Here is a 10,141-nt window from a genome sequence, read left to right on the forward strand (position 1 = left end):
ACTAAGACCCGTAATATAAGAAACTAGCTAAACTAATAATATCCGATGAAAGGCAATTAACGGGCCTCCTCCGTCCCTTCAACTCACACCAAAACACAATGAGGTATGCATTCCGATGCAAGGCAAGTGGGGGCTTGCGGAAAATTCTTGACACATCCAACATTAAGCACGGATCGACATATAAGATGCATCACAAAAAGTCAAACCGCTTTCCTCATCTAAGCGGCCGTTTTACTTTGAACAATTAAAGGTTTTGGTCGGGAGATACCGTCTCATAGTCTTGGCGGGGTGTCAATGCCCTAGTGGTGGCTCAAGCAACCTCAATATGACAACCAAATGCCTAGGAAACAAATTCAAAGGCGGGAAAGGGGGAAGCAAAGCCTAACCTTCAAGATTTACACGACACACACAAGATTCGACCAAATTGACCCATGACTAAGGGGACCAAGACTACCGACTTCCTCACGGTTTTCACTAGTCTCTCATTTTCTTTTTAGAACGGGTGATTTTTGTGCAAAAAGTAACCAAAATCACTCAACTACTCGACTCGTGAGGCATGCCCGCAATCTAACATGGAATCCTCTCCTACAAGACCATTTATGAGATGCAAAAAAGGAAAATATGCATAAAGAGAAACAAGGGTTGTAACGGGGCTAGGTGATGGGTCGAAACGGGGTTGGTGCAAGCACCATTTTGGAAAAATGTGGAGGTACACATCAAGAAGTTGCCAAAATTCCATTTCTTCCACTTTTATTACAACAAATGAGTAACGTCTATACCCTAACAAAAATTGGTTTCCCGAGTTTATGCAAACATTGTGCAAACCCGACTCACTTTGGAAAAATACGAAAATTATCACCTTATTGCAACCAATGAGTAATGTCTACGCCCTAACAAGAAATTGGCTTGCCAAAATCAAGCAAAAATTGTGTAAACCCGACTCACTTAGGAAAAACATCAAATGCCCTTTTATTCTTGCAACGCCTTTTTCTACTCCATTGATGAAAGGAGTGTTGCTTGGCTTTTTTTCATCAAACAAAGTATAAGTGCAAATTTTTTTCTTTTTCCTTACATTTTTCTCCTTTTCTATTTTCTTTTCTTTTCTTTTTCAAAACCTCTTTATTCAAACCAACCAAATGAAGGCAATTATTCCGACTCAAATCATCAACTAGGACTCAAAACACCCTTCTTCATACAACCAACAACATGTAATTAACTTTCTTGATAAGGGAAGGTTGTTTATGGTATGTAGCTAGTTTTGTAGGTGCCAAAAGAGAGGTTCAATCTCAAAAGGGGTTAGCAAAATAGGACCTAGTCTAAAGGGTCGAAAAATAGGCTTATTTGGCAATGTGAGGCTCAAAAAATGAAATGCAACTAATTGTTTCAAAATATGCACATAAATGAACATCTCATGGTCTAAAAAGGAAAGGACGCCATGCTTATGCGTCGTGATGTGACATGCCACGCAAGGAGCCTACTCACACCTAAGGGAGACCGGGTATGGATGTACCGGTCCCAAGGCGGCTCTAAATCTCACATGTAAGTAGCTATGTCGAAATCTAGGCCTAGTCTACGGTCTTGGTCTCACATGGTGGTCAAAACTTTCCGGTCTAGCCTCATTTCCCTGGTATTTGCAAGCAAACACCCTAACAAGGAGGTCACAAGGTGCAAGCCACTAAGAGGGGAAAGACACGACCTAGACAATATCATCATAGAGGGTATCATACTCCCTTCCTAGACCAAATTTTGTTCAAAAATTTATATACAAACTCAATGCAACAAGAAGGGAACACAACATATATACATGTGAAACAAATGCATGCGAGAAATGGAAATGAACATAAGGTAAACATGCAACAATTTGGACTAATCCTAGCAACACATCAACACCAACAATCCACAAGTTCCCCAAGGGAACATCCAAGGCACAAAATCCCATTCTCCTTCATATATACAAGATACAAAAAGAAAGAACGGTAAAGGAGTAAGAGATTAGAACGAGTTTACCAAGCGACTTCTAGCTCCTTTTTGCCTCAAATGGTAGATGCATATGCCAAAGGTTAGCCAAACATATATATACAATGCAATATTTTTGTATTTTTCAGAAATTTTTCAATTTTTAGGCATTTTCTTGCTTTTTTTTCTTAAATTTACAAGTATATAATGATATGAACAAATATAGACAATATTCACAAAGTGGATATTTCCCTCCCCACACTTGAAATTTACATTTTCCTCAATGGAACAAAGTATAGGGAGAGAATAGGAAAAATAAACAACATATTTTTGGTGGTTTTTTGAATTTTTCGAAATTAAAGAACATATTTTTGGATTTTTTGAATATTTGAAAATAAATAACATGTTTTTTTGTATTTTTAAAATGATGGAATTTCCTCCCCACACTTATTTATTTACATATTTCCATGGAAATAAATGTGTGGAGGAAATTCGGAAATGAAATACATGTTTTTGGTGATTTTTGATTTTTTCAAATTTTTAGTGGTTTTCAAATAAGTATGCAATGCATGATCTAATCTATATGCAATATTTAAATACGATGCAAGCTACACTATATGAATGCAAAGAGAGCTAATTTAGATTAGCTTCTTTTCTAATCATGTTACTAAATGCAAAATGCGGTAAAAATTTAATTAAAGAGAAAGAGAATATGTACATTGCGGTGGTTCTTAAGTGACTCCACCAAACCTCTTCATTCAAAGACTTCATTCAACCGGGATCAATATCCCGAGATCCCACCAACCTTCCAACATTTTCACTACCAACAAAACAAGAGCCTTTCACCCTTGTCATCACATCATGTAACCTACACATGGCATGTTGAACCTCTTGCCATTTTCGGTTCACTTCTTCTTCAAGCTTTTCCTTAGTCTCTTTGTCAACATTAGGGTCACATACCCTCTTTCCTTTCGATCTCTTCCTCCATCTTTTTGGCTTCTTCTTTTCAATTCCCGGTTTTGATTTTGGAGGGGCATTGGTGCTAGAATTGAACTCGGTTTCCCAAGTTTTGCCCATTTCCCCACACTTATCTTTAGCATTCACTTCTTCTTCAAGGAACTTATCCGGTGGCTCATCATCAACTTTTGGCTCACAAGCAATCAAGAATTCCATGTTCTCATCTTCGTCATTCTCATGGAGTTCTAAAGTTTCCACGGCAAACATGTTTTGAACCACGGTTTTCTTTGAAGCATGTGATAGCTTGAATTCAACTTTTTCCTTCTCAACTTTGAATGACAATTTTCCCTCTTTGACATCTATGATAGCTCCTCCCGTGGCCAAGAATGGCCTACCAAGAATGATACGGGAGCGTCTTCCCATAGGGATGTCCAACACAATAAAATCGGTAGGAATTGAAAGCTTACCAATTTGAACCATGATATCCTTGAGAATCCCATTCGGAGATTTGATTGTCCCGTCGGCAAGCTTGATTGTAATGGAAGTGTGGGCTAAGCTTGAAATATTCAACCTCTTCAGAAGGGCAAGTGGTATGACACTCACACTTGCCCCTAAGTCACATAAAGCATTATCCACCTTTTGGTCACCCACGGTACATGGAATTGAGAAACTCCCGGGGTCATCAAGTTTGACGGGGATTTCTTTAGACTTTACCACATTGCACTCTTCACTTGAGGCATCAAGCTCATGGCTACTAATGTCCACTCTTCTAGAAATGACTTCTTTTTGCTTGGCCAAAGAGTGTTATTCTACCATCACCATCTCTTCTTTTTCCGGGTTCCTCTCAACTTCTACCCTCACATTTGGTGCTTCCACTATTTCCTCAAGCACAAATTCTTCACTCATAATGGTTGGTGTAGTCATAACCATCTCTCCCTTATCCGGGTGGACTTCAACATCCAAGCTTGTACCATGAATTGTCATTATTTGCTCAAGCACATAGTCTTATATGCTCTCTTTTTCGGGCTCATGGTCAACTTCTTGGAATGTTTCCATAGCCATGGAAAAGAGAGTAGTGTAAGATAACTCCTCTTGACTTGGCAAATCAAATGACTCTTCTTTTTCCTCTTCAACTCCAACCATGATAGCATTAACTTCCTTTGACTTCATAGGGTCCCTTGGATTTTGCCCTTGTCTTAGAAATACACCCGGTGGTTTTTGAGAACTCATGAGAGCTTGGGAAGCCACTTTAGCTTCAAGACTCTTGATTTGTTGTTGGGTATTACTTGCCAAATCCCCTATCAACTTCACTAAGTTGTCATATTTATCATCTCCCATGGTATTACTTGCTTGGGGTGGTGGCTCTTGGTTGAAAGGTTGGTTGAAAATTGGAAGAGGAAAGCCATATCCTTGATCTCTAAAGTTGGAATTTTGGTTGTTCCCTTGGTACCCTTGATTGAACCCTTGATTTTGCCCTTGGTTGTACCTTTGATTATTGTTGTAGCCTTGATTGTTCCAATTGTTGTTGTTCCATTGATTGAATCCTTGACCAAACCCTTGGTTGGCTTGGTTTCCTTGGTTTCTTTGGTAAAAGTTTTGATTGCCTTGGTTACACCCATAATCTTGGTATGCTTGAGATTGGTTGGCAAAGTTTTGGTTGGGTCCTTGATTGTTGTTGAATGAGGGCCTAGGTGGACGGTTGGAAAAATTGTTAAATGCTTGGAAAGCATTCACCTCTTGCACATTGTTCCCATCAAAGTTGTTATAATGGTTATTTGCACATACTTCATAAGTGTGACCCATCCCTCCACATGACTCACATGTTGATCTTTGCATCACTTCCTCCATGGATGGTCCATGAGTAGTGGTAGTTTGATTCACTTGGTTCACTTGCTTCTTCTTACTTAACTCTTCAAGCTTTTTGGTGAGCATATCAAGCTTAGCATTAGTCTCCTTATTTAGTAAGAGTTCGGGAGGGTGCTTACTTCTTCTCAAGACATTCACTCTTGTGCCATAGTTTGCCTCGGAGTCCACCATTTTCTTGATTAGAGTAGTGCCTTCTTCATTATTCAAGTGATCAAATCCTCCCCCCGCGGAGGCATTTACCATCTCCTTAGTCCTAGGTAGCAACGTTTGAAAGAATGTTTGAGTGATGTACCATTCCGGGATTCCATGATGGGGACATCTTGCTATTAAGTCTTGATATCGGTCCCAAGCTTCACTTAAAGACTCCCCGTCTTCTTGTTGAAATTTATGAATCTCATTACGGAGCATTGCGGTCTTTGATGAAGGGTAATATTTGACCATGAATGCTTTAGCCAAGGCATCCTATGTCGTGAAGGTATCCGGGGGGTGAATGTTCAACCACCGGTCCGCCTTGCCCGTCAATGAAAACGGAAACAACATCATTCTCAAGGTGTCCTCGGACACCCCATTCTTTTTCATCATTGAAACCTTCCTCTTAAACTTCCGGAGGTGAGCATGAGCATCCTCTTCAATATGCCCCCCGAACAAATCCTTCTCAATCAACCCGACTTGGGCGGGATGCATTTCAAAGTTGTTTGGGGCCAAGGTGCCAAAATTAATTGGGTCACAAGCATCATTGTGGTTAGGACGGTTATGGTCACGTAAAGCCATTGGTGGTGGTGGATTTGGTATATGAGGGTGTGGTGTTTGAGGTGGGCTATTAGAAAATTGGAAGTTGTGAAATGGATTTTCTATTGAAGGCTCAATTGTGTTGTTTGGTTGTTGTTGAGTTGTGTTTTCAATGAGAGGTTGTATGGGTGGATTTGCTTGGTTTATGGTTGCTTGAGAAGAGGTTCTAACCCTTGCAATGGTCCTATTCCTTAAGGCTCTAAAAAGCCTTTCGGGATCGGAGTCAAAGAGCAAAGCTTGGTGGTTCCTCCTAGGCATACAACTTGACAAACCGTAAGACTCCTAGTGCTTTTACACACTAGGGCAAGGCAAAAATCACACACACACACTCTACAAGAAGCACACAAACTACGCAAACTACGCAAACAACAAGTAACTAAGACTAAGCCTAAGACTCTAACTAACTAAGCATAACCTAACGCCATCCCCGGCAACGGCGCCATTTTGATGACCGGTTTTTGCCGTCACTTCCGGTACCAAAAACTGTTTATAAAGAACCAAATAAAAGTAGTATTTATTCGGGTGTCGAACACAAAGATGGCGGGGGTTAGATACTTAGTCCGTTTAAGTCTTTAGGTTAGTCAAACAAAAATAAAGTTGATTTATCTAAAACTAAGATGCAACAAGGTATAAAATTTAAACTAAATGAAATTGTGTTTAACGAATAAGGGAAGGCTAAGGTCTTTGGGTTCATAAAGGGCAATTAGGGGGAGAAACAAGGTCTAACAAGAGAAGGGTAATAATAGTGGTCAAGGGTTTAAGACTAATTTCTTAGTCACCTTAAGCTCCTCAATAAGTTGTCACTTGATCGAGATGAACTAGCTACAAATAAAACATAAAGACTACCCAATAGCATGAGCACCAAGACGGATCGAATGCATCAAAGAGATGTTCTAACTTTCATTAAAACTCATCTATAAGCACTTCTAAAACTATCTAATAGCACAATGCACCAAGGTAAGCCAAACATGTTAATGAAATGTCCAATTTTCATTGAGGCATTTCCACAAACACTTCAAATGCATTAAGAGTAGAGAAACCACATAATCACCCAATTCAAAAGGTTAACAACCCAAATTCATCCCCTTAATTACCCAAATTCCCCCTAGACCCTAGATTAGACTACTCACTCATGTTCATGGGTGAGAAATTAACAACAAATTGCAACAAAACACAAGTAAACATTGTAAACATGATAAAGATGGGAACTTTGAATGAATAACAATTAACCAACATAAGAAATGTAAACAAATGAAAACAAATACAAATAAAAGATGAGAATTATACCAATTAAGAGGAAATTAACAATCTTGGATAATAATGGAAGAATGAATTTCTTCTAATCTTCAAATACAACCCAAAATACTAATTGTATACTAGTGAGAGATGAGGAACTTGAATGAACAAAGGAAGAATTAAACTAATAATTAAAGAAAGATTGCAAATTTTATTGAATGAAAAGGAGAGAGTAAATCTTAGGGTTATTGAGTTACAATATAGAGAGACTAAAGACTAATCTAATTTTCTATCTAATGTAATGGTAGTGTGTTGTCTAATGTATTGTGTCTTTATATACTAAGTGTTCTAATAATAATAATAATAATAATAATAATAATAATAATAATAATAATAATAATAATGATAATAATAATAATAATAATAATAATAATAATAATAATAATAATAATAATAATAATAATAATAATAATAATAATAATAATAATAATAATAATAATAATAATAATAATAATAATAATAATAATAATAATAATAATAATAATAATAATATACTAATCACCCAAAATACCATCGACACAATTCACTGACTCTAAAACCAAGCAAAACAAAAACGAAACGTGGGCACAAATGAAACAGGGCAAAAAGACGACAATCACGCAGTCATGGGGCCTCTACCGGTACACCGGCGGTCGGTGCGAGGTGCCGGCAGCGAGTACTTGAAGAAAAGGCGAAAATTCACTAGGTGTGTGTGGTTGCCGGTGGGGCGGCTGCCTGGGCACCGGCATAGGAACACAAATTGATGCGAGAATGTTGTTTGCGTTGTTGTATGCCGGTTGCCCGGCTGCCGGTGGCTATGACCGGTAGCGAGTCTTTCACAAAAAGAAGGGAAAATTAATGTTGCGGCTACCGGTAGGGGAGGACGGCTGCCGGGGTACCGGCATAGGATCACAAAACTTCAAAATAGCTCTGTTTTCATCGATTTGAGTGGGTCAAACTTGAACTCGATTGCTCTGATCTTCTCTTCTTCATTCCTTTTGATTGAGGATTCGATGGAGTCGAACCTGAGATCGGTTTTGATACCGAAATTGAAGAGCAGGTGGGTCAATGGTGGTTTTGATGTTGGATTGTAATACCCGGTATTTTAATATGATATTATATTAGGCCGAGTTACCAGCTGGGTCGTGTAGTGTATTTGTGACTCGGGTTTTAATTAATCTAACTAGGCTAGGCCCGTATCGTCTTAATAGCACCTATCCTATATGTATAACCCATCTAACCAAACCCTAATCTCCCTATCACCATATTCATTTTAACCATGAGAAAAGAGAGAAAAGAGAGAAGAGGGAGCCGTGTGTGAAGGGAGCCGCGTGAGGAATTGCGAGGCGATTTCTCAGCCTATTCTCATCCTATTTCGTAAGTAGACTATCCTATTACCTCTTTATTCAATTATTAGCATAATTATAGTAGTATTGGGATAATTTTCGTAACCCTAGAATTGGTTTGGGGGTTTTTGATTATAAATTGTATGAGATAAATGAATGGAATAGTTACAGCAATTTACAGATTCGTTGGTCTGTGTTATTTAAGTGTTTTACCTGTCTTAAAGCCGTGGGATGCAAAAAGTTAAAGAAGAGACTCATGTTTATTCCAAGCCTAGTTTATGCCTGTAAAAATTGGTAGCATTTCACTGTGTAGTTTTTCTTGAAGAAATTATTTGTGAACGTCTATCTAAAAAGTCCGCAAATCAGTAGAGGCTGAAAGATTACTTCTAAAACATAATTTAGATATTGAATTGGTGCTGGGTCTTTTTCATATATTTAATTTAAAGAGTTTAGATGAGTTAGGCGTTGGTTTTACTTAAGAATCATTTGTCAAACTCGTTTTATGAATCAATACTTTTTATGCGACGGTTTCTGTCAGTTTTTGGAAATCAGTCTGAAAACCCTTGATAAGTTTGGAATTTGAGAAAAACACGTTAGATATAAATTGTAGCTAAGACTCATGGGGTTCCAATTCAATTGGCCTTGCATCAATTCGAATTTTCTGGAATTAGTTATCATTTTATACCGAGTCTGCCATGAGCAGGAAAATCAGGAAAAGTCGTGTTTGTTCTTTAAATTGATATTCCTATTAAGTTATGATGAGTCTAGGTTATGTGCATGATTAATTGACTGAGTAGATGGTAATTATACATAATTATGTTATGTAGGTGATGGATAAGTGAAGGATCATAAGTGATTGCTTGTGTGTGCTTGGATTGCGAAAAGGTAGGGAAATACACTTGACTTATTATCGTTGATGTTGAATTGTGTTGACTTGTTTGTGTTTCGTATGACCAAACGGTGAACGTTGACTTGCTTCGTGGCTGTTGATTTACGTTATGATTCATATCTTTGGAAGGTGATTGACTGAATTGATCGTATTGAGTATGTTATCACAACATTTGGTAACCGGCATGATTTTATGATTGATCGGTTCAAAGATATATATATATATTGTGTTGCATTAATTTCTTTTGAGCATTCATATGCATTGGAGATGGAGGATGTTGTGGTGATGTGGTGTGGTGAAGATGATGTTGTGATAAGGCCCGGGCGGGTTCTCGCAGACTTGCCCTGGTGTCCTCATTGCGAGTGGGCGAGATCGGCTACGGTCGATATATAGTCTACGGGGATCGGTATGGCTGGGTGTTCCGGGTTATGAGATATGAGTTGAGATGGAGATGGAGGTGACGGAGGAGCATGCATATCATATTTTGTTGTTTCATTGTATTCCCTACTCAACCTCGTGGTTGACCCTGTGTATTCGTGAACACCTGTGACGATCCAAATATTGGGGAGCAGCTTTGCGGGGTTTATGAGATAGGCTGGGAGCTTGATGGGCGTGAGACACTGGATCAGAAGACTTAGTAGCTAGATCATCATTTAGAAGACTTTCACTTTCATTTATGTTAGTTCCTTGTAATTTGATGTAAAAGAGGTTTTGTAATAATTAAGTTAAAGTAATTATATATTTTGCCTTGGAGTTTAATTTGTTATTCACTACCTCGGGAACCGAGATGGTAATGATCCGGTTTATTAGGGAATGTCTTGCTAAAGGCTCCTTCACAAATCGGGGTGTTACAAAGTGGTATCAGAGCGAACGATCCTCGGCCTAAACCAATGAACCCAATGAACGTAGGATGTGTCTAAATAAAATGAACCCCGGGAATAAATGTTAGGAGCTCACAGTGCGGTTAAGAAGGCGCCCTTAATACGTGCTCTTTTGCCCTCTCAGTTTTGAACCAGGTAACCCGAGAGAAAATTGAGTGAATGGGGTAGTTAGAAGGAAAACC

The 10,141-nt window shown here is 38.5% G+C and overlaps 1 non-coding gene across 1 annotated transcript; it reads left to right on the forward strand.

Annotated features, from left to right (window-relative positions):
• The first annotated feature begins 5,080 nt into the window (after positions 1-5,080).
• Positions 5,081-5,187, forward strand: LOC141615685 (small nucleolar RNA R71). Its single transcript, XR_012530091.1, has one exon. It is a non-coding gene; the product is annotated as a small nucleolar RNA R71 (small nucleolar RNA).
• The last annotated feature ends 4,954 nt before the right edge of the window (positions 5,188-10,141 follow it).

Source organism: Silene latifolia, chromosome 11, assembly GCF_048544455.1.
Source record: "Silene latifolia isolate original U9 population chromosome 11, ASM4854445v1, whole genome shotgun sequence".
Classification (NCBI taxonomy): domain Eukaryota; kingdom Viridiplantae; phylum Streptophyta; class Magnoliopsida; order Caryophyllales; family Caryophyllaceae; genus Silene; species Silene latifolia.